This window comes from Prinia subflava, chromosome 2 (assembly GCF_021018805.1).
Source record: "Prinia subflava isolate CZ2003 ecotype Zambia chromosome 2, Cam_Psub_1.2, whole genome shotgun sequence".
Taxonomy (NCBI): domain Eukaryota; kingdom Metazoa; phylum Chordata; class Aves; order Passeriformes; family Cisticolidae; genus Prinia; species Prinia subflava.
This window is the reverse complement of record NC_086248.1, coordinates 54732885-54759022: the sequence shown is the minus strand read 5'-3', so window position 1 is coordinate 54759022 and position 26138 is coordinate 54732885. Positions and strand designations below refer to the sequence as shown.

The window sequence follows — 26138 nt, the reverse complement described above, 5'->3', positions numbered from 1 at the left end:
GCAAAGAGTTCCAAAGCTACAAAGTTCTGGAGAACAGCAGGCACGACAGATCAGACACCTTTCTAAGGGCCTTTAACTGCTCTGTCAAAGCCTCTGCTGTCACTGCTGAAGACCTGAGTTTTATTCCTATCATGTTTTTTCTCTTCTAAATTGCTAACCTTGGCAAATGCAAACACTTGGCCTCATCACTCCTTGTGGATTTCCTGAAACACATGAAGGAAAGCAGCGTTATGATATTAATGCCACACATACTTCTAGCCACACTACATAAGACCCACTTTTTCCAGTCACTCACATAAGAGCCTCCCTACTACATGACTAAGATATTATTTGCAAAAATCGTAATCCTGTCACTATGGAATAATTGATGTTTGTGGTTTTTGTGGTACTACTGACCTATTAATCTATCTACATTCTGCCTTCATGTTACCATTATATTCACAGTACTGCAATTGTCAAGGAATGAGAATTTACCTACAGTTGTTTACCTACAATTTTTTACCGAAGTATAATAAACTGTGTCAGGTTGTGTGAGTTTTCTGCTACAGCACACAGCTACTGAATGCCTGTAGCTGAATCAAATGTAGGTGATTAAGCACAACCATGAGACTACTAATATAAAGCAATCAAAGAATCCACATAATAAACATTACCCAGACCTGCAAGCTTCGGGTGTAACCTGAGAAGCCACAAGCCTCAGAGTCCTAGAAGAGTTTCAGCCACATTTGGAAATACGGGTATTCCCAAGCACAGTCTTACTGTTGAAAGGGCAACATTCTCAACTAATTTCAGAGCACATGACTCATCAGAAAAGTCTTCCAATCCAAATTTCCATAACATCAGCACCCTCTCCAAGGGCCTTCTCAACTGGTGTAACTAGATTCTCTCACTTTCTCCAGCTGAATTCATAGTCTGCTGTAGCAGACCTTTCATATTTTCCTTTTCCTTTTCTTCCCCATTTCCCCAGTAAATGCTTCTTCTTCAAGTGTGAGAATAGCTAGACTAGGGAAAAAAGCTCCAAACTGAATTATGAAACCCACCTCTTCGGTCACAAGGTTTAACAAAGCCATGTTTAACCTGAGGGTGATGCTAATCTTGATTTTTTAAGGAGTTTTAAGCCATGTGTTAGGCCCATTTTTTAAGCACTCTATATTCTCAGCTGAAAATTACCTCCTAAGCACAAATCTGAAAACCAAGATGACAAACCTTACTCAGATTTAAATTCTGCCTAATAAAAATTAGAATATTCTATAAAAGAGATAAAGAGTTTTCCCTTAGTCTAGGTCTAAACTCTGGAAGAAAGGACTCCAGAGACTAAGGCTCACAAAAACTACTTTCAGCTCCACATTCTTCCTTTGGAGTTTGCCTTCCTTAACACAGGGTAAATACCTGGTAACATGCATACTGATAAAAAGGGTTGGAAAAGCAAAGATTTGGTACTCTCAAAACTCTTTGGAGAAAGTAGGAAAAACCACGATGGTCACATGTCATAAAGTCATAGAATCATTTAGATTGGAAAAGACTGCAGAGATGCCGAGTCCAGCTGTTACCTTGGTACTGATTTCCAAGTCCACCACTAAACCATGTCTCTACGTGCCACACCAACATGCTTTTTAAGTACCTCCAGGGATGGTGACTCAAGCACTTCCCTTGGCAGCCTGTTACAATGCTTGACAACCCTTATGGTTGAGAATTTTTTCCTAACCTATAATCACACACTTGCACGCTATAAAAGCTGCACAACAAAACATTAACAGAAAGCTATACTACTTCATCTGGGCCCAGCCTCTCATAGTCGAAATCTGATTCTGTGATAATCTTACACTTTTTACAGGAATTACATAATATACATAATGCCATCTAGTCATAATCTCCAAATTTCACAGGGAAAAACCAACCAAACAACCACTAATCTAACTGAATTTAAAATTCACAAGATCAAGAACTTAAATAAAAAAGAACTACAGTCTCAGCCATAACCTTTTTTCATTACCGTTTCAACTGTACAGCCAGTAGGACAATAAAAAAATTACAAACTGGCATTCTGCAAAACACAGCATTGCTTGTCCTTAATCAGTAAATGCTTCTGTGTGTAATTTAATTGGTATGCATATGGTTGCAGGCTTGGATTGGACCCATGTCTTTCTAATATAATAGTCTCTTGAACTATGTTTCAGCAATGTATGCAGATATTCCACCATGGGCACCAGTTAATGAGGCCACGTCCTAGGAGAATAATATTGAATTAGCAAAAGAATAGCAATAAATTCAGAATAGGCGTCTGCAAAGCAATTTGAGAAGAAATGTCTTCCTGGCAAAGAGCAAAGCAAATACTTTGTAGGAGTCATTGGAAGGGTTTGGGGAAAGCACTTTGGCACTGAATTAATGCAAAGTGATTCTACTGTTCTAAGGTCTATAAACTCTATTAATAGGCAAGACAGGACTTCCCAAGAAGAGTCTGTTAGGCCTCTGGATGTTTATTATTAATATCTGCTAGCCATTTTTGTACAGGCTATTATTACCAGGCAAAATAATGTGACATTAAGAAACTGTCAGCTAGACGTTTATTTTGCATGTAAGTTTTGTGCTTGTTTGGCAAATCTCCTGCAATCCACTTGGGAGTATGGTCACAGTATCAGTCACATTGGAAGTGACCACAGTAGGTCATCTGGTCCAACCTCCCTTCTCAAGCAGGAGAACATAGCATAGGATTGGGTCCAGACAGCTCTTCAATATCTCCAGTGAGGGAGACTCCCCACCCTCTCTGGGCAATCTGTCCCAGTGCGCAGTCACTGCACAGTAAAGAAATTCTTCCTCATATTCAGGTGAAATTTCTTGTGCATCACTTTCTCTCCATTGCCTGTCATCCTAGTGGTTTGCACCACGAAGCAGAGTCTGGTTCCATCTTCTTGACACCAGTCTTTAGATACTTATATACACTGATGAAGACCCCTCCCAGTCATCTTCTCAAGGCTGAACAGGCCCAGCCCCCTCAGCCTTTCCTCATAAGAGAGATGCTCCAGTCCCCCAGTCATCCTCACAGCCCTCGGCTGGACCTGCTCCAGGAGCTCCATGTCTCTCTTGTACTGAGGAGCCCAGAACTGGACACAGCTCTCCCCACCAGGCCTCATCAGGGCTGAGTAAGAGGGGCAGGATCACCTCCCTTGTCCTGCCGGCAGGGCTCCTCCTAATGCACCCCAGGATTCTGTTGGCCTTCTTTGCCACAAGGTGGCCATTCTCTTGGTGTCCCAGTGTGTCGTTCCACCAAGCCCACAAATTCTGCGTATCCAATGTTCCAAATTCCATTTTCCGTATTACTGAAGTTACTAGTGTGATAGCAATCTGACATCAGATTTCTATTAACATAATTAGAGCAGACAATGTCTTCCAAATATAGCTTTTAACATACTACTTCTATTTAAAATCTGTGTATATTAGGATCATTGTAGTAAGATAGTTTCAGCTGAGATGGAAAACACTCAAACAAGTCATGGATCTCGTTCTCAGTACTGGCTGGTGTCTCCAGGCACAGGCCCAGGTGCTGGGACCCACTATGTCTCTTTCACAGCACCACAAGGATGCCAGGGACATCTGTGGTCAAGGTGAGCTACCAAGCTCTCAGGCACTTAGCTGGTTCAGTCCAGAAGCTCGTTCTAACCAGTCAATTTGGATATGACCATCCCAAGGACAGTTTAACACCCACACAACGCCAGACCACTCTGGCTGACCTCAAGGCCAGAAAACATGTCTTGGCTTCATTAGTTTCTTTACATAGATATAGCAAAAGCATATCAGAAAGAAGAATCTGTGCAAGTAGGGTAGCTAAGTATTCACAATAAATACCAGTTAATTATCCAGTGTTTGAAGGATGTTCTCATTGTGCTTATAGTACTCACTGGTCTTCTGTGAGACAATGACAAATTACATAGATCAACATGGTGATTAGTCTGCTTGAAAATTAAAACAACAGTTCACCTAACTTTCAAGTACTCAAAATGCAGTTTCTATCTATGTAAGCAAACTAGCCTTCATAGCTCCCCTTCTTTTCTTATGTCTGTCAGAATTGGTTTACTTAGAGTGTATCTTCTGGAAGAAGTGTTTAACATCATTTTTGCAGAACATTTTACTTACTACACAACAAAGACAGTTCATTTAAAATTCATCTCAGTGAGACAATAATTAATCTCTTCATTTCCCAGTCTGATTTTCCATGAGATGCTTCAAAAAAGAAATACCATTGCATCTTTTATTCTTCCTTTTATTCTTATTCTTATCTCCACTATTCCAGTTTCTTTCTATTTATAACACCGGACGTAGCATAATTTCTCTTTAGAAATGCAACTTACTGTATCTCATCCTTTTTCTGCCCTCACATTTTTTCTCTCTTCAATACTTCCATTTTGTGTTTTGCACTTTGTTCCCCTTCCCCTTCTCCCTCTCCTGATTTCTTCTTTGGGTTTGTTGGGGTTTTTTGTCTCTTTTCTGTCATCTAACTTCTTCCTACAAAAATAATAGTCACACCTCAGGTGAGACAAGCCAACTGTTAAATACACAATAATTTATAGCAAGAAGCACACCTCTGCCAAACCTCAAACTATATCAGGTTTATTCAGCTGACCCCACCACGACATCCATCTCTAGAAAGCATACTTGCAGAACGCGTCCCTTTTTCCAAGCAGAGGGCTGCCTCACACCTTATACACCAAGTTTATCCAGCACAAGATCATACAAAAGACAGCAGCTAGAGCAGCTGTTATGAACATCCTGTGTGCTCCAAGGAACAGCCCTTGGGAAAGCTTGTTTGCTGCAGCAAAATGCTGCCCCAACACACAAGGCTGCTTTCATCCCTCTTTATGAAGGAATAAAGTTGTACATCTCATGCGTGCATCACATATGTGATACGCCTTTGTTACTTTGAATTACCTAAAGGAAAGAGAAAACTCCAAGATTTTGAGCAACAATTTTATACCAGATGGATGGACAAATAATAGCACTTTTTCTCATTTAATATGTGGCAAAATGGAAGTGATAAAATTAACTAGATACAAACTCATTCTTCAACAATGTGCAACTGATTACAGATAAGCAGAGCAATTTATTCAGATACATTCAGATGGGGAATGTGAAAAAAAACCCTATATTACTGTTACCACTGTGACACCAAATTCAACATAAGTGACACTTATAACAGGCTTCCAATTAATGTGCTTTTATGGTGGTTTAAATCGACAGAAATTAAAATTACTTCTGGAATTTCCTCTTCATTAGAAAAAGGAAGTATGACTACTATTGAAAAGCTCTAAAAAACTTGCCTTGATATAACATTCACTCTCTGGGCTAATGCCACAGATTTACAGGTATCAAAGCACAAATCTCTACTACTTAAAGAATTTAGAGAAAGTAACTCAGTTGTCAGAACTGATAGGCTATTAGCACCCAACCGTATCAACACTGTCAAAAATGTCCTTCCCATTTGACAGCCAGCATGAATGCACTTTCAACTGACTCAAATTTCAGCACTTTTTATCAATGGCTTTTAAAACTACAACACTGGGATGCTCAGCCCAACTGGATCTAGATAAACAGCAACTAGAAAAAAACAAACTCATATAAAAAGGGATTTTTCCTCTTTCCTTCTACTTCATCTTTAAACTAGTTCCTATGAAAAGTAAACCATGCTACATTTTACATCTCTTGAGATTTTTAAAATCTGATTTATTATTGTGTACCTTAAGCATTTGCCATTAAAGCAACAAAATCCTGGTTCTTCTGATTCAGTAAGAGCTTCATCATTCATCTTAGTGAGGAAAAATTAAAAGACAATTTAGAGAAAATCTCCTTTCTTTCTACTTATTTCAATTGGAAGCAAATGGTCACACTTCCAACAAAAGGAACAATTCCAGTGGTATGTAAATGATAACAAGATGTCGATACAGACGGACAAAAGACAGAAAAGTGAAAACTATTTACATTTCATGTAAGACTTTTCAGAATCTTCATACCAAAAAAGGCAGTTTATTGCTTTATTTTCCACAAGTCTGTTTTTCCAGAAAATCTCTGCTGTATCATTACAGCTCATTTGCAATGCTCCTCAGATGGCTAGTTTTTGGTTAGGTGGCTTTGCACCACCCTGTCACACTTTTTTAGATACTAAAACATGCAGAAAAAGGAATAGTAACTTTCCCCAACTAGAAATACTGATGGATAGAGGAAATGACTGAGGATAAACATCCTTCTTTCTTAGTTCTTCTGTACATAGAATCATTTTAAAACCACCACAAATGTGTTCTGCTACTGCTGCAGATAAAAGGCTTCAAGTATCTCTGTACTACAGGTTATCCATCCCATTTGGCTAGCTGTGCAAAAAAAACCTCCTTGATTTTTAAAAGGCCTCTATAAATCATGTAGTTTAACATCACTGATCATGTAAGAAAGTTCAGGAAGGAAAATGTAATGTCATTTACAGTAAGAGATCAAGATAATGTCAGTATTTCAGTACTAAGTTCTGTCATCGGATCACTGGGGCTGCCTCTGGCAAGATTCACCTATTTGGAGAGCAGTTACATACATACATGCACCTAGTGCTGAATTGTCTGATGTGGAAATAGTTAATGATAGAACAGAGCAACAACATCTTGCTTTAGAGCTAGACTGAAGCCTCAGCATGAAAGTTTAGAACAGTGCTTATTCCCACACACTCCACAAACAGACACTAAGGCGCTAGTAAAACTAGTGAGCAGAGCAACAGCAGTGTAAAACATCTGCTCAGTAGTTCAATTCAATTATTTTGTCAGCATTTCACCCTTCCATGCAATCAACAGTCCACTTAACCCACGCAATCTCTGGGTAAGTAGTTTCTTATGTTTTATCCAGTAAAGAAGAAAACTAGAAACTTTTCCTTACAGTATTTTTATCGTACAACATGCTAACTAAAACTTGAGCACTAACTGAAGCACTTCTTGCAATTTCCATTTACTTCTAGTAGGCTTGGAGAGCATATGCAACTTCTCCAAGAAGACTTTTTAACTCCTGAACTACTTACTAGTACCTTTGAGTTACTCAAAGGCAGTTAGCAGCACAAGGAGCAATACAAAGATTCTGCTGATAAATGGGCACTGAGAATGGACCTCCCTAAACCCTGAAAGTAAGGGATTTCTGCCCAATATTCATAATAATGCAGCCTCAGAATTTTTAACCAGGTTTCAGAGACTAGATTGGTCTTCTTAAAGACTTTTACATAGAACTGTAATACAACAATAGCATTCTATCTGGTTTTCAGCTGCCTTTCCAGAGGTGTTCTCCTTAGACTCTGTTTACCAGCCTCATACAAAGGTCTGGAACACGTTAAGATGTCTAAACTGGCATGAAACACCTATGCCTTTATGTTTCACATGTCTTCCTGCATTACTCTCCTATCTTGCTCACTAGAAAATTATTTATTATTTCCCTTTGTTCCAGTATCATGAGGTCAAACATGTAGATTGCAAGAAACTGATCTGTTTATAAAGCACAACTGATCTGTTTATAAAGCACAAAACATCATTGCTAGCTAGGACACAAAGTTCCCCTTCTACTACATTTTCTACCACTATTATATACAAGACTGCCAGGATTCTACTGCTAATTTTTAAAAAAGGGAAACTATTCATGACAACAGGTTTTGTATACTTTATATCATAACTTTGTCTGGTTTCAGTAATTTTAGTCCGAGTTTTCCCTGATTTTCAGCATTTCAGATTTCTGGCTCCTAAAATATACTGAACAAAACACAAGAAGCAGCAGACTCCTCCTGCTGTTGCATTGATGTACTTTACTCCTTAACCAATTTTCACTCCGCATTTTCCCCTTTCGCCCCCGAGAGTTGAGAGCCAAGAGGAAATACACACACACCCATGAGATGTGGCTGAGGTGAGCACCTGCACTCGGCACAGGTATTTTGTGTTGCAGGCCCAGCATTCAGGGAAGTAGAGGCAGAATACACCGAGAGAGGGCTTTGTCCAGGGAAGGTCCAGTGGTGCAGTTAAGACAAGGAACAGGATCACTGAACTTACCAGGACCTACTGCTGTGTGCCATGAACTCAGACCCTGGCTGATCATCAGGGATGGAAGCTGGAACTGCATACTTGCTTGAGAGTGAGAAAACTTCCCAGTTCTTTGTCAGAGCAGGGTTTGCTTAGTCCATACTTCACAGGATTAGATTCAAACAGCCCACCTTTTATAATCTGGCTACAGAGCTTCGATAGAAATGAATTCCAATGAGGTTATATTGGCCAAAACAATTTCTATACACTGAATAAAATAATTCTAGTGTGCTGAATGATTGCATAAGTAGTTCAACTTTCATTTGGATCATTGTTGCAATCCAACCAAGGAGCAACAAATAAAATGTTTCTATGCCAACAAAATATAAATTATATATGATTTTATTTCCCAAATTACTAGTTAAGTACCTCCTATCTTTATCCATGAGAGTGTTTTTCTAGTTTCAGAACAAAATATCTAATTGTAACTCATGTTTTGAGCTACTAAAAGTTATCTAACAATTATCTTCTAGAAAGTATTTAGCTAGAAGTATATTTCCTGGCAACAAAAGTACACTGAACCATTCCAAAGTTGAATGACCCTTTAGCTTCATCATTAAGGAAGTTCAGTTACATACAATGGAAATGTAATTTTCTGGTTTAAATGTTGGGTTTTTTTTTTTTTTTTTTACACTTTCTACAAAGCAGCACCAAAACTACTAAAAGGAAAAAAAAAAAAAAAGAAAAAAAGAAAAAAAAAGGGCAATTTTTCTTCCTATACAGACACTTGGTTTCCATCACATGAATTTTATGCACCGTCTACTTAGAGAAAAATAACAGAATAGTTGCTAGTGTATTGATCTAGCATCAACGTAAGCCAGAGAAATCTTTACTGACAGAATTTTATTGGGCAATATAGTCCTCATATCCTAAGCGCATTATGAAGTGCAAGTACACTACTACATCGCTACAGGTTATTTTGTCATTCACGTTACACAGAATGTTACACTAAAGGAATACTTTTGCCTCTGAACAATAAAACCGGGTTTATTTTTCATAACTACTGCCTACAAAAGAGTATTAAGTGTCAAGTAAATACAGCTAGTGCAATCCAGATCCGCACAACAGCTGCACACGTATTGAATTCAAGCGCAAACACTAACAATGTTTATGTTAGTAGAATATCAGGAGTATCTGCCATGCACCCGAGCTGTTCGCAGTACTTTTGTTTCAAAGTCTGCCTCACCAGTAAGCCGATGTCTACCCGGTGAGCGATTTATTTAGCACTGAGTTAGGTTCGCACGCAAGGGAATAGGGCAACCTCCTTGTCATCCCCATCTATCTCTCATTCTTCCAGATAACCAGCACACCACCATTTTCCCCGCAAACAAAGGTTAAGAAAATCCCAGCTCCTATGAAAATAAAGGCAATGGGGCAACTCGCCGGGTGGGGGGCGCAGCCCGGGGCAGCCCCGGCGGGGCAGGGCCGAGTCGGGATCCCGACCGGCGGGGCAGGCGACGGCAGCACCGAAGTATTTCGGACCAAGCGCAGACAAAAGAGGGTGTGTAGCAGCTGCGCGGAGCGCGGCAGCCGCCGGCACGCCAGCCCGCTCCGCTCGGGAGGCAGAAAGTCCTTTTCTGGCAGGGGAAAACCCACGCACCCACCCGTGCCGCGCCCTCCCTGCCCCTCGCCGCCGAGGGCAGGGGCGCGATCCCGGTGCCCCCAGGCACGGCCGGCAGGACGGCGCAGAGCGCAGCCCCTCCGCTCCCGAGAAGTGCCGCCTGCGGGCGGGCTGAAGTTCGGGGCAGAGGGCAGACCCCGACCAGCCTCACCCTCCCTCGCCTCGCCGCTTACCTGTGGGGAGGTGCGCGGTTCTCGCAGCCCTCCCGGCGCAGCGAGCTGCGGAGCTGCGCCGTGCCCGTCAGACACGGGGCTTCTCCGGTGAGGCGGCGGCTGGCTCAGGGAGTGACAGGGCGGCGGCTCCCCTCGCCCTTCCCCGCCGCCGTGCTCGGCGAGAGGCGGGCGGGGGCAGGCATGGCGAGCAGGCAAGAGCGGGGCCGGGGCGGTCACTGCCGGCCGCAGGAGGACGCCCGCCGCCCGGGGGCTGCGCGCCCCCCCGCCGCCGCCAGCGCACGGCCCGCCGGAGGCGGCCTCCCCCTGCTCGCCCCGCGGCGACGGGCGGGTGCCATGGCAGCGCTCCGCGGGAGCCGCCGCGGGGGCACGGCCGCCAAGCAGCCGCCCAGGGGGGCGTGGGCGGGCGGCGGCTCCGCGCCGCAAAACTTTCCCGGCTCCTCAGCAAGGTGCCCGAGCGGCGCTCACCCCCGGCGGCGCTCCGGGGGAGCTGGAAGAGGACGGACCCCGCTCTCAGCCGGCCCCACCGCTCCGCTCAGCGTCGCCAGGGCTCGGCTCCCGTCGCCCGCCCGCAGCAAAGTTTCACTCCGAAACCTCGCGGCTGCGGCCCGATCTCCATGGAAACGACCCCCTGTTCTCCCTCCGCTCCCCACGGGACGAGGCGGAGGCGGGCAGCCCCCTCGGCACTCGCGGCGATGGAAGGCAGCCGGGAGCAGCCCAGCGGGCGCTAGGCAGGTCTGGCCGCAGGCAGCGCCCGGGACGGGACGGCAGCCGGGGAAAGGGGCAGGTTGAGCCGCGGGACCGGGACGTGGCTCCGTCTCTACCTCCCGCCCCCGGGGAAGTTTGCCGGCTTCCCGAGGGAAAGCGCGGGCAGCCGCGCCCCGCTCCCGCCGGGAGCGGCCGGCCGGAGCGCCTCCTGTGCCGGAGCGCCCCGCGATGCCGTGCCGGCAGCCCCGCCGGAGCGGCGCTTTTGTAGCGCGCCCGGTTCCGCCCCGCCGGGCTCGGGGGCCGCGGCCGCCGGGGAGGAGTCACTGGCGGGCGGCCGGGAGCGCGGGGGTGCCGGTCACGGTATCGCGGGCGCGCCTGGGGGCTTGCGGTGGGAATCGGCCTTTCCCGGCCAGGGTCGGTCTGTCCTGATGGTGCAGAGGGGAGCGGGGACCCTCCGGGTGTGAGGCCGGGCACTCGCCCTCCCTGACCCCGTGTGAGAGCCGGACCGAAACCGTGGGGGCGCAGAGTGATTCACCGCAGTGTGGGGGCTCTTTACTTCGGATGCAATTACATTTCATGATTCAGCTTTTCATTTTTATGCTTATTTTGGGGATTTTCTTTTTGAGGGCGCCCGCCCACCCCTCGTGTCTAGCCAGGGACGGCGAAGGTGATCTATCTGGTGCTCGCACGTTCAGTCGGGCGAGGTAATCCAGCGGATGCGCTTGGGAGAGGGGATGACTCCAGCCTGCATGGGAGCTCTCCACATTTATAAGTCAAACATGGCTTTTGAGAGGAAAATAAAAACAACTCTGCACTTGGTTTGCATTGATAGCAGGTTTTATTTCATTTATTGAAGCTGATTGCACTTGTGTTGCTGTTTCCTTTTATTCAATTTACCACAATTCCACCTAACCCATCTCCCAAAAAAAGAAAAATACCGAACCTGGTATAAGCATATCTAATTTTTTCTCGGGAAGTGCTTTTCTCAAGACAGTGACTTAGGAGCTACCATCCATCCTGCAATAGTACTTCCAGACATAATTGCCTACAATTGCTTTGTGGTTGTACAGTGTGTTGTCAGTTCTCGGTGTATGCTTTATAAGGATTATAATCCTGGTGGTTGCAGTGTGGTTTAATGCAGTTCTGCATTAAATACATCCTCCATCATCACCTTATTGTAGCAAGGAGACAGACATACAGGGGCTCCAGACTAGCTGAGAGATGGATACAAATTCCTCAGAAGTTTGAAACTTTGCATTTCCAGCTGTTCGGCATGTTTTCTTTCAAGGAGTGAAGAATCACTTTCAAGTGTCAGATTTCTATCTGTTCATTCAGCTGTAGCTGGATCTGTAATTTGGTTTGTGTGTGATATAACATGTATTTCATGTCAACTAGTGAGAGGGCAGGTCTGGAGGCAGTTGTGTACTGTCAAGTTTTGAAAGACCCAGCTGTGTATCATAGAGGCAATAGATGAAAGGATGATACATGCTCACCAAATCCCAAGTAGATGTAATATCTTTACTAGTAAAACCCCATAATTTTTCCTTAGAAATTATGGAAAATGCCCATGTGGAAGAGATAGGGTAACTTCACACTCCTGTGCTGTCAGTAGATGGTGAAATGTTGAGCAGGGATGTGACATGAACCACTGCTGGTTTCACCACTGCTCTTGTACTGTCTCTGGAAGGGCTGGGGCTTTTAAATCTAAAAAGCAAAACAATTGTTCAGTTCTTGCTACTGACCTTTCTTTTCTCTCCAACAGTGGACTTGCTAGAGTATCACTGTACCTTTTTTCTTGTTGTGGTTTAACCCTAGCTGGCAACTAAACACAACACAGCCACTCACTTGCTCTCCCGTGGTGGGATAGCAGAGAGAATCAGAAGACCAAAAGTGAGAAAACTCATGGGCTGAGATAAAGACATTTAATAGGTAAAGCAAAAGCCACATGTGCAAGTCAAGCAAAACAAGGAATTCATTTACCACTCCCCATGGGCAGGAAGGTATTCAGCCAAGTCCAGGAGAGCAGAGCTCCATCACACATAGCAGTGACTTGAGAAGACAAATACCATCACTCCAAACATGTCCCTCTTCCTCCTTCCTGCAGCTCTATATGCTGAGCATGATACCACACACTGTGGAATGTCCATGTGGTCAGTTGAGATCAGCTATCCCAGCTATCCAGTCCCCTCCCAGCTCCTTGTGCACCCCCAACCTCCCCACTGGTGGGTTGGAGTGAGAAGCAGGAAAAGCCCTGGCTCTTAGACAAGCACTGTTTGGCAGTAATTAATGCATCCCCATTTTATCAACAGCACAATTCCCAACAGCTAGCCCCATACTAGCTGCTATGAAGACACCATCCTCATAAATCCTGAGATTATTTATGGTCTCAAACAGTGCCCATCCTAAAAGAAACCCCTAGGCAAGTGACAAAAAGAACCAGTGTGCTTTTGGGGACAGAGTGACTAGGTTGGAGGACTAATTTCAGTATTGTTGCTAGGTGAGACGCATCTCTAGGGTAAACTTCCCCATGCATTTGCCATATGAGCAAAACCCACTGATAGTGAACCACATAATTGTTGGGTTTTGACATGATCCATAAGTTATATGTGGAAAAATGTGATAGTTTATATTAGTGTGGGCAGCACATTTTGTGGGAGATTTCTGTGGATTGTAGTACAAGAGCTGCCCACCTTAGTGTCAGACATTTGAAAGATGTGTTTTGCAAGCAGATGAAGTTCAGTTTTGCTACTTGCCTGTGTTGCCTGGAGCCTTCTAAAATTCTACCAGTACATTCTTAAAGGTGGGTGTCAGCTCCTTCTCCTAAATACAACAGTTTTACACTGACCTTAAAGCCACTGATTTAAGGAATTTGCTTCTAAAGGAATTTGCTCCTAATCTGCAGTAGAAAGGAAAGAAGAGAATAAGGCCCAAGGCTCTTCAGATCTCAGTCATCTGCACATCTCTGGAGAGTCAATGTTAAGACCAATATTTCAGGCATTAAATCTCAACACTGATATTGCTAACACTCAGTAAAAACAAACATTTTAGTACATAATTTATGGAAGTGGTTACTTCTGAGATTATAGCAAGAATCAGTAATTTTAGCCTCATGAGTGAGATTCTCCCTTTAAAAGGCATGTAATATTTTCGTTTGAAAGTTGGGATGTCAACAGTATTATACTAATTTCCCTTCCAACTACACCTTTCAGTTCATGCTATGAAAAGCCATTCGTTTACTGTAATAAGCAAGTCAGTGGGTGGATTAAATTGTGTCTTCCATAAATTTAATCCAATTAAAGAGAAAATTTGCATTCTTTTAGCTTTGGACAGGATATTTTTCTAAGATCCAGATCCATTTCTACTTCGAATTTTGCTAAAAATTGTGACACTTGACTGTCCTGTGTAATAATGAGGTAAATGTAAAATATCCTGAATTGAGAACATGAATGAAACTGAAGATTGAAAGGATCCCCACTAGAGGTAAGGAGCTGTAGTCAGGTCCAGACAATTACAGTGAGAATACCTGATACCATAAGTTTCTATTTTTGCTAAGACTTACTGTGAATTGTACTGTGATACTGTTATCTTACATACCCTATTTTCCATATTATATGTAAAAAATAGTCTACACTATTATCCCTTTAATTCTGATTAAGACATAATAGAATTTTTCAAACCATCATTTGTTCTAATGGATTTGTTCAATTTTTTTACAGTGTAATTGGCAAGAATATTTCTTCATACGCAGAGAATGAGTGTCAAGAATTTCTTGGTAATAATAAATTATTTGTTAGTCAATAAATAATAAACATTTAACTGCAAACACAATTCTGCCTTAATGACTGATTTCTGTCTCCAAAAGTACAAAATCTAAGCTCTTTAATCTGTACATGAGAAAATGCTTAAACAATCAAAGACTGTAATAATGTCTAAATAGTAATTATCAAGCCTGTTCCATATACTGAGGACATACAAGCTAGTAATCCAAATTCAGTCATAAATTATCTGACTAATCCCACTGTCTCACCTCGAACAAAACCCACCTTTCCTCACCATGAGAATTCTAGAAGAGGTGTCCTTACTGCTTTTTCTTATCCTATGCTATACTGGCCATCTACATGCTGTATACTGGTTTACACATGCTATACTGACAGGTTAGCTCCTTGCCCCTTAGGCCAGTATCTATTACCAAACAACAAGATGGTTAACAGGTAATTAATTTTTTTTCTTCTCTAGTGTTGCTAGGCCTACCAGGAGCTCATCATGGATACTAGCAGAGCCACTTCACTGGTGTCCATGTCACCAGTGTGAAACTCGTTTCTATATTGCCTAGAAAAGTCTTGGAAATGACTCTGCTACTGCAATGCCAACATCACTGATTCTCAAGATGACCAGTTCAATTCCTGGTATTTGTTACACGTTGTCTTTACTCAGCTGGGAGCTTTTCATGGCAGATAGCATCTCCTCTGTTTGCAGCTGTATGCCACCCAGGGAAATCAATGAGATCCTGTTTAGCAGAAGTACGGTGCAGATATTTGGTAACAGCAAAGAAAGCCAAGAAACACAGGGCCAAGAAAATGTCAGAATCATACAGAGAATCTTGGCATGTGTCACTATTTATCTTAACAATAGTTACACAGCATGCAATACTATATAATTTTCCATTTATTGGCTTGAGCTTTACCTCAAACAGTTTCTGCAGCTAGTGAGAATACAGACAGAAATGTCTGCTTCCAAATGATTTGTGAACTGTCAACAGCACTTAGAATGCTGATTTAACTTAATCTTTTCATACTTTCCTACAGTCTAAGTTTTTTAAAAAGGATAGAAGCTCAGCACTCCAAGTATGATGAAAGCCTATATATATAAAAAATAAGGCTTTGGAAATCATGTTGATAATTTCTTTAAGTAGAAACACAAGGTTTTCTCTCTGCTAGCATTGAAAGTATATATGGCTTTTTGTATATAAAAAAAGAGTTTTCTCTTATTAACAGCTGAAGTATGAAACAGGTGTTTGAATTGAGTGGATTTTAATCTGTCTTGAAGTGATTTAAGAAATCAGATTTTCTTAAATATATTACACTGGCATAAAAAAAAATTATTTTGGCTCTATTTGAAATATTCATCAGAAGAATGCATTATTATATATTATGAATACTTGGATATGTTAGAATGAACAATGTTGGCATCTAATAAAAAATATCAGGGTCTGGCCAGTGCACAGAATAAGGGAAGTAAAATACCTGTGGAGTGGAACTCTAATGCATAGGATAGTGAGGAAAAAAAATTTCCCAAAAAGTGTTTCTTTCTTTTCTGTTTATTCTTCAAGTCCATGTAGCTTAAGAACTTTGGCCTATGACTGGGAGATTTTCTCTCCCAGACATCCTTACACAGCATCACCATCTTGAAAGAAAGTTGGAAAGTAGCATCAGCTTTTATGTCCATCATACCAGATGCACTTTATAAATAAAGTACTAGTGGAATTTTTTTTTTAACAACAAATGTACAGAAAATACAGTCTTTTCTTAGATTACTGAATTGTTTGAAGCAGACATTTTTTCTTTCTGCATGTAAGGTTTCCTGATCTTGAATCAAAAAATACAGCTCTTCTGCTTGAGCTTTCAAGTCAAAGCAAGAAGGTGGGATGCCGGGACAGCTGGTAGAGTATTCTTTTGTTGGTATAAGGATTTTCTCTGCATTTGAAATGGCAGAAATAGTGCCAGAAAAATAGAAGATGGCTTACAGGATTGCCATATTTTCATCATTTTTTCTGCAAAGATAACAAAAAGCAACATATTGTGTGACTTAATAATTTCATAAGAAACTTCCCATGCAAGTTCTGTCATGAGCATCAGTCATACTATCTCCAGATGAAATTCCACAAGGGACTTAGGGGACATTAGAAGCAAGTGAAGCAGAACCATCTTTGACTAAAATATTGATGCTCTTCTGAATGAAAATCTAAATAACGGAGAAAGTATAATTTGCTTCACAATTTTGAATGGTGTCAATGAAGCATTTTTTATGTCATATAGTAATTGTGATCATTTCAGTTATGGTGACAGTGAGTTCAGTCTTCATGCCATTCCATGACATCTCAGATTTTGCTCACTAACGTTGAGGTGGAGAAAACTATGAAGCACTAGGAGAAGTGGATAGATGACTCTTATTTTAGAACATATATCCCTACCAAAATGCATCATTGAAGGAAGTGTCAATTATTCCTCTCTCTCATATTTCCATAGAGAAAAAGCCATATCTATATAATAAATTCAGTCTTATGTAAAAAGTGTAAATAATTACCTACAACTGCTACCAGTGTGGTTCCTAAATATTATTGTTTCTAGACAAAATAGAAACTGGAACTGAACAATAGCTTGCTTTCTTAAGAAAGCAGGAGGGTGTGAAAAATTTTCTGTTGTGAGGTCTCCCCGTGGGACGCAATTATGCAAGTCTCCTGAAAAAATGAGTCCCATCAAGAGTCTAGACTGAAGTTGGCTGTTATTTTAAAAGTTTGAGAAGGTGCACAAAACCTATGCATCAGGTCTTCTTGGAAATGTACTGCAAAATATTAGTCATCATTTCCAAGCTTTATGAAAAAGAGATGGTAGTTTGCTGTTCTGTTACTTTTTATGCTTATTTCTAAGAGACAAATGCTGAATAATTCTGTAACAAAGACAGCCAAATATGGCAATTAAAGCAGACTACGTAATGACACCAGGAAATTAACATTTCCTATGAGGATAATTATGAAAATGGTGTTTATGCCCAATCCAACATTTTGGTTCCAACAAAACACAAATCTAGACTCTATGTAACTTGATATTTCAAGGATTTTACTCTGTAAAAGATTAGTCCCTGTAATTTTTTTGTCACCAAACTTCTCAGCATCTGGTTTTAGCCACCACTGGAGTTTTTGGGGTTTTTTTAAGCTAGTGAAGATATAAAGAGGACTGACAGTTTACTGCCTAAATCCAGCAGTAGATTTTTGGAGACGAAGGACCGCTCTGGTTTGGTTTTTACATTTTGTGTAAAATGTAAAAGTCTTGTTAGAAGCTGAAGTGTGGACTCAGGGAGCAGTGTTGTCTGACTTAAACTGAGGGAATAGAGTAAAACTAAGAGTAAATACGGTAGAATTAAGGGAAGTATCTAATTTTTGTTAACATCACTTCCTTTCTTACCCAAAATATTTCTCTTGATGAAGTGTGGCTTGAGCCTCTTCAAGATGCAAACACCATAAATAAACATTTCAAGACATACTTAACTTTAAACATGAATAAGCATATTTAAACAACTTTAAACCCCTTGGGTTTGGACAATGTTCTGAGTGTTCTGCTAAACTGACTCAGTGATGACTTGGGGTCTTTGTGCTGTAAAAATAATAAGATTGGAGTCTTAATTCTTACTAGAGTTTTTCTAAAATATGAGTATTCGATAAAACTTACTATTTTGTAGTTTTCAGAGTGCAGTTTAGTCCAGCATTAAGGTCTTCAAATAGTTTTTCTTCCTCAGGAAGGTGTTCTGAAACAGTGGAGAAATGTTCTGAAAAGCCCTGAAGGAAAGAAGACAGAATGACTTTTTGATTTGGGTCTGCATGAGAGCTATTTCTGTAGTCATAGGTCCATCAACATATCCATGATAATATGTTGCAATAACTTACATTTTTTCCTATCACCATAGAAGATATTCTGGGGTTTTTTTCTGGCATGCAGTTTGTGTTTATAAATAGTGGATTTTTAATACATACATACGTACAAAAAATATTATAATTACTTCTTGAAAAAGTACATATTTCCCTCCTTCCTCAGAAATATTGCATTGCATAGGGATTTAAGAGTTCCCACAAGAATCAAGCAAGACATACTGGAAGGTACATAGCTTTTTAGAGGATTGCATGCCAAAGCAATCAAACTGAAAGATGTGTCCCAGCTAAAAAAAAATGAAAAACACCAGATAGAAAACCTTGACATTTTTAGCCCAGTTTAAAAGGCCATTCTGCTGTCATTTGTGTAGACATGAGTTAAAAACCTGTAGACAACATTTTCGTTTATGAAACAGTAACCCAAAATACAGCAGATTCTCAGCATAGTTTATGTCAGGAAATTGCCTTAGAAGAGACTGTGGAGGTAGCTATTAAATTAAAATGTAGAATTGAAAATTAGGAGATAGGGAAAACCTCTGTACAAAGATACCATTGAAGGCTTTTATTTATGTTTTTAATGCTCTCTGTACTGCTTAAAGGATTCTGAATGACTGTAAGGGATGATTTAGATATTTAGTAATCTGCTGCCTATTTCCAGTAAATTATTAACATAAAATGCTTAAGAGAGCAAGAAAATTAACAGTGGATACATTCATTAATGTGTTAAATTTCCATTATTAATAATTCTATGACAATCATATCAATCTACCATTCAGCCTGTTTTATCACAATACTGTCTCAAATCTCATTTATAAATGGGTTATAACTGAATAGTTATTTGTGAAAATTAGATCTGTTTAAATGGTAATTAACATAGGAGCTTGAGAAAGGGAAGTCTGTTATTCATTATTTCCATACATCTCCTAGGATTTATTATATCAAAATCCTAAATACAGCACAATTCTCTTCAGAGAAATAGTGATGCCTTCACTGAAGTGCAAAAGATGGAAAGGGATCATGTCAAAACATATTAACCTGATAACAGAGGGACTTTGTTTTTAAGATATTTTAAAGATAATTTTCCCACTGTATTTAAATTAAAGGAGATACTCTGGAACAAAAAGCTCTACTTGACTACCTGAGCATATTGCTAATTGTTTTCAGCACATCTGCTGATAAGCACATAGCAGGCTGGCTGGAGCCTCTGTTAATGAAGTCTTCCAAAATATCAATTCATTCTTTGTGCTGAAATGAAGCACATGGAATTGTGTTAGACTCTAGTTTGTTTATTTTACTGTCTCTTCCGAAAATATCTTTTTCTTCACAGCTTGACCAAAGCTGGGTAACGTCTTCTTCAGGAGAGCAGTTCTGTTACAGTTATTTATACATAAGCAGACAGTTTGTTATGTACTCATCTGCTCTCAAAATGTCATTGACTTTAATGTGAAATTAGTGACCTGGATATGGCAGAGGAGGGTACTGCCTAATTCTTACTATCATTTTATCTGTTCATGAAAGCCATCATGTAGATAATAGGGTAATGATGCTAACCTTGGTCTCCCAGTTATATTCCAATGTGAATATTTACCCTTTTTTGTTTGTTTGTTTTAAGTAAATTTCCCTCTACAGTTTCCAATTGTCACAGCACTCCTCACCAGAGCTATTAGATAGCATGTCTGACTGACTGAAACATAAGAGCTTTCATTTACTCATCAGCTGTTTCAACTCTACTGTTTATTTACCATGGGACTTGAAACATCTTAATATTCCCATAGAGGGAATTTTAAATCCTTGTCTTTAGCGGGGGGAAATACTTTTGCAATACATTTGCAATACATTTGCAATACATTTAAAATTATATTTGCAATACATTTAAATTTGCAATACATTTAAAAGTATATTTTATTTGAACTTTGCCGCTAACCATTTTAATTCAGCTAAAATCCTGTGATTTATCTGTGATATTGATGCCTTTAAAAGCACTTGACAAGCTGAGATTAATGCCTGGCATGCTGACCAGGCAGGTCTCGTATTTTTTCCTACTACACTGTTTTTTCCCTCTGGAGTCAGGGATTGTCGTGGATGGAAGAACATGACAGAGTATGATTTCATGAGCACACTTTCATGGTTATTGCCAGAGCCTTTGTTTCCCTACCTTAGCACATGCAGACACATGACAGAGGAAGGGTTCAAGAATGCTGTGTCAGGACCACGTGGAGTGATGAACTTTCATTATCAAAGTGTGGGAGTTTGTTAGTCCAAGGGTAAGTTCCTCACACATACTATTATTTAGAGGGGTTTGGGTTGAAAATTAGCTTTCTGGAATAAAAATAATGAATGTCACAGGCAACATAAGTTTGATATGCCATGACCCTCAGCCTTGTCCTCCAACACCCATGCCATTTGACCCCGCTCTTATAGCATGTTTCTGACAAAAAAATAATGTAGAGAAAATGACAAAACTATTCTTTACAGATGTCTTTGTCAGGTCATGATGAGTCAAAAGGGGATGTTAGAAATACTTGCAAAGTACTTACCTTTAGTCTTGTAATGGTACCTATGAAGTCTATACATATGTGAATTCTGGAAATAGGAAAGCCATGCAGTGAAAAACATTCAGAAGGACTTTTAAAACACTGGACTCCGTTCAAATGGCTCGGTTTGTTGGTCTGTGGAGAAATCTGGAATCTTATCTCCACAACATGAAAGTAAGTTGCCAAGAATCCAGTCTCAGGGCACATGTACATAGAAAAGCTGTTGTGAGGCAAGGTAGGGCATACATTTAAACTTCATTTGCTGTTTTGCATAGTCTCCACAAAGATAATTCATTTGAATTTAGATCCTCTATAGCATTCAGCTTGGTCCAGTTCTAAAGGAAGGATATTCTGACTTCACTGGAGTGTGTGAACATAGAGAGCAACTGCAAAATATATATTGATTGCAGTGTCCCTTACTGATTCTATCACTTATTGACAAAGTGCCTTATACTGATCGCAGGGGTGCTCAGTGACAGGACAATGGGCACAAAGTGAAACCCAGTATAGTTCATATGGACATCAGGAAACACTGTTTTACTGTGTGTACTGGCACAGCTTGCCCAGGGAGGTGGTGGAGCCTCCATCCTTGGAGAAGCTCAAAAGCCATTGTCTTAGGCAAATGGCTTCAGGTAACTCTGCTTGAGCAAGGAGCAAATGACCTCTCTGGAGGTCATTTCAAACCTCAACTATTCTGTGACTTTGCAGCTATGTATTTTAGAAAATTTAATTTTGCTCATTCCAGGCAGGAGAGAATTGAATTTTGTCCACATTATATAAGTCTGATGCTTTTCTTGTCTTAACTAACACCTTTCATCTCAAGTTGGCAAGCCAGGGTTTATCCTTTCCAGTAACTACAAAAAACCAGTGATGGTAAATTGAATTTAAGCTTGATCTGTTCTCGAACACACATTTTTATACCAATTGAAGTTAATTGCAACTGCTCAGCATGGATCCATCATGTTCCCTAAGTGAAATTTATCAAATATAATGCAATTACAGCACAGCTGCAGCCACCCATTTGCCTTTCCATTGGGTTGTAAACTTAAATATAATACTCCTATTATCTCTGCCCTTCTTGTTTTCTCAGGTTCTTTCAAAATCCATGCACCACTTTCACTAAGGTGGTACCACTGTGTGGTAGCCAGGCATATTGAAATACTGTTCAATGCCTTCCACAACGCTGATGATTTTGCTGAAACTTCTTCAGGAAAATTCTACATTCCTTTAAATATACCTTTCAAAGATTCAAATACAGCACACAATCCCAACAGCTTTGCATATAATAATAGAGGAGCTTACACATGTTCAAGGACCTTTACTTATGCAGGCTATTCCCTTGACTTCAGAAATATTACTGGAATCGGGATGCGTTGTCAGGATCACAATGCTGTGTTTGAAGTACACATCAAATATTAACATGTGTTTATATGGTTAAATGACTCATTGATTTTCTACTTTATTCATCATTTTCTAGAGATACAGCCAATAGTTTCCTCATCTGAATGTCTGAATTCATTACTCTGTTTTTCCTAATCTTCAGGACTTTTAAATTACTGATTGATTCAAAGCAAGCCTGCAATACTTTACCTGTAATTGAATATCTTATAAAATCAAATCTCACTTTAAATACTCTTGTTTAGTGATTATTTTTCACTGGTGGCTAAATCATGTAAGTAATTTAAACAAGTATTTGTCTGCCATTCACATTTTGAGTTTGACTGCTTTCTAGTGAAACTCAAAGCTTCATGCATTTAACAATAAAACAGAATAATACATTTTCCAGCTTTCAATACTTGGAAGCAGATTGTTCCTGATTTCCAGTTTGTTTGTATTTTAAAGCTCAGTGATTTTATGCAGAATTATTTGAAAAATCTTACACTAGGCCAAAAAGAGAAGGCAAAGAAGGGAATAACTTAATAATATTTGTGTCTGTTTTCCAGTGGTAATCAATGATGTATATTTCAAATAACAGGGCAATAAATGCATAAAGGCAACAGGAAAGTTAAGAGCACAAAAAGAAGTTTATAATTTCCAAGCAGATGTTTACTGAAAGGAAAAAATCTGCTTTTCTTCAAATGGATAACATTTTTCAGAGCTACAGATTCAGAACCTGAGAGCAGGTGGTGTGAATGTGTTTAATGTTGCTTAATCCAAAATTTTTATACGGTTTTAGAGCTGTTCCTTTTGTAAGCCTTTTGCAAGGTGGGGTTTATCTGCTTTCACCACAGCTGATAGAGCAATCATGTTTCCTTGCCTCTCCCTTCTCCAAAGCCAAAGATCCAGCCAATGGCTTGTGAGATGCAGAAGGCAAGACCGTGTCTAAGTCCCCAGGACCGTGAAGAAACTCAAAGAACGGGAGAAACTTCATGCTAGTGCAGCAGCAAGATTTTCATGCTCTTCAGAGAGATTATCAACAAGGCTTGAAATTTTAACAGCTGGTCCTTTAGCCTATACTCAGGAAAAGAAAGGTTGAAGATAGTATCCATTTTCCTTGAGAAAATGGCTTTGAACAAATAAACAAAGGTTTCTATTTTACATACCAATATATACAGTTTCTAAAAATAGATAAATATATTTAACTTTTATTTTACCTTTGTTCTACTGGTATTCAAAACTAATGATTTAGTTATTTAGCTGGGTTATGCCAGTTTCATTTAATTTGAATTAAAGTTACAGAGTTTTACTAAATACACTTTTTCCTGTTATTCCTTTTCTCTAAAATACATGCAAGCACTATAAAAATGCAAAATCTGTTCCATTTAAACATGAACAGCAACATCTTCAACATATTATGTGTAATTTCAAAGATCTAGGTCTTCTGCTTGCCAGTCTGAAAACATGCTTCAGCCCAGATTGACCACAACTGTAATTTCATCAGGGGGTGATGCTGGGATTCTAAACCACAAGTGCACAGCTCAAGCAGTTTGTGATTTTTTTTTTTTCTCAAATTAGGAATGGCTTCCTAATAGTCTATCTTTCCATCTGTTTTTATATCCAGCTTGGCCAGAACACATCTAAAACATACATGGAATATGAGATAGATTTTTCAGAAAATTGCTAGCTATGCTGCCACCTAGTGAATTTGTACCATCTCTGATAATACTTTTGTTCATTAAGAGATTTAGCTCCTTTTTCTCGAAGGCAGAAAAAAAAAATTTAAAGAATAATTGCAATAAAATAGCAGGCTAGAAATGCATAAAATGCATTACAACTTTGTATAAAATTGGGTTTGAAATAGCCAGATACAACTATTGTAAAATGCGAGTGCACTGAGCTTGGACACTGTAGTTAATCATTAAATACCTATCTCCTGTAGGATTGTCTTTCAGAAATTAAAAAAATCATAATCATAAGGCCACTGTACATGTGAGTATCTGTTTCTAGTCTTTGTATTCTCTCTAATGATTAAAACATCACCATTTTATCAGCCATCCTGAGTTTGTTTCTTCTCAAATAAAATCAAGGCACTTGCCGTTTTCCTTAATCAACATGGGTTCTGCTGAACTGCAAGACTGAATCCATATGTTTGCCAAACTGTTTTATCTAAAAATCACCTGCCTAAAAAGCATATTTCATTGTGCAGTCAGTCTGTGGTTTTCATTCTGTAAAGAACAATAAGAATAACTAAGGAATAGGCTAAGCAGATTTAGAATGCTGGGAGCTTTAACATTTCAGAATGTTAGAAGGTCAATTCAAATTTGGGTATCATCAATTCATGTCATAATCCTCTACTGTGTGGAGGATATATATAATAATTCTGTAGCTCCCCAGACCCAGTTTCATTAAAGTGTGCATCAACACATCTGTGGCTCCATTTCATACTGGACATAAATTTATCACCTGTAAGTATTTTAAGGCTGATTTTGAGTGTCTACACTAAGTTAGCATTTAGAAACCAGGGAGTGTAAGCCAGCATGAGATTTAGGAGTCTGAAACTTGAGTGAGGATTGGAGTTCATGTGAAATTTAGACTGAGAGAAGCTGAACCTATACTTTTCAACCCTTGTGTTTTATTTCCTAAGTTATCTTCACACTAATGTATGTGTTTCTATACAACCAGAGAAGTTTGTTTAGTCTTTGGGCTGCACTATATAGAGGTGGATCCAGATGGATCCAACTCTGAGTGCTTAAAACTTTCTCTATAGACAGATTTTAGGGAAGCAGACTATTTTGAGTGCTGGAAGTTTCTGGAATATTTGGCTGCCAGCAGTCATAGCAGGAATTAACCTAAATGGTCAGCCTTGCTTTGGGTTGTGCAGTTGTGCAGCTCAGTGAAAAGCGTCCTCAGCTGGCATTCATTTCTCATTCTAGAGAGAGACTTTGTAACTACTTTTTTTTTTTTTTTTTCCACTTTGAAAAGCTACTAATTAGCAGCAGTAGCCAAGAAAGATATGCAACATTCACCAATATCTCAGTTGATAATTATTTACTTCATAATACATCCACAGTAATGTTATTAACAGTAATGTCTTGCACAACTATTAGCCCTGAGTGGCAGTTCTGCAGGTGCTTATCTCCTAAGGATAATGTGCACTTGGCCACATTATTACTGTTTCCTTGGAATACAATGTTATATATATAGATTGCATTCTAACAGTATCCAGCCACACTGCTGCATACAGCTGGTGTCATTTCTAGCCTTCCAAAATAGGATCAAGAGCACTTCAGAATCAACAACAACATTTGAGCAATATTTGGCAGCCCAACAGCAGGAGCAGGTGATTCTTGTCTCAGTGGGATGTCTGAGTCCTTCCTGGGTGAGATGTTTGGATTGGCAGTGGTAAAGTTTTAGTGAGAATTGGGTGGAGATTCTTGTGCAGTACAGTGATATGCTTGTCACCCTGAAGATGCCAGTCCTATAATTACCAAATGGTTGAATTCAGGTGATATTTCTGCAGATTCTACTAAAGAAATGGAAATATAGGATGGCCAATCATGTGAGATCACAGAATCAGTCAGATCCCACTGAGTCAGTTCTACACTGAAAATACACTGAGAAGGCTGAAGGTCAGGTAAACTGAGGCAGAAAGAAGGCTACTGCTTTGCTGGTGAGGGCATGTAATCTGAATCCAAGGCATATTACTGTTACTGCTGGTTCTGCCAGGGCCCTAAAAACTGACTTTGGCAGGACTGCCTGGTGACATAGTCCAACTCTACTATATTCTATTCTGAGAGAAAAAGATGGAGAAGGTTTTTGTGCCATACTGTGCAGGGAGGTGTTATTGCAAGTTTTCTCCTGATCACACTTGAGAGATAGAAAGACATGGCAGAAATCAGTGTTGGTGCAGCAGCTCAGAATGTGGCATTATCTAAGTGAAAATTATGGGTAGGAGGCTCTGTGGTTACCAAAACTTACATGAGTAAGAGATGATCAGTGCCA

The 26138-nt window shown here is 40.1% G+C and overlaps 1 protein-coding gene across 7 annotated transcripts in view; it reads right to left on the bottom strand.

Moving 5' to 3' along the window:
• The window catches only part of TMEM200A (transmembrane protein 200A), a 58114-nt gene extending 48101 nt beyond the window's left edge, over positions 1-10013 (bottom strand). For 3 of the 7 annotated variants that reach the window (XM_063389996.1, XM_063390000.1, XM_063390002.1), the window contains exon 1: positions 9876-10006. The gene's annotated coding sequence lies outside the window, so the exon portion shown is untranslated. Of the gene's footprint in view, positions 1-4346; positions 4501-9875 lie in introns of those variants that run through there. The other 4 variants (XM_063389998.1, XM_063389999.1, XM_063390004.1 and 1 more) reach the window with 3 other exon arrangements.
• Between the last annotated feature and the right edge of the window lie 16125 nt (positions 10014-26138).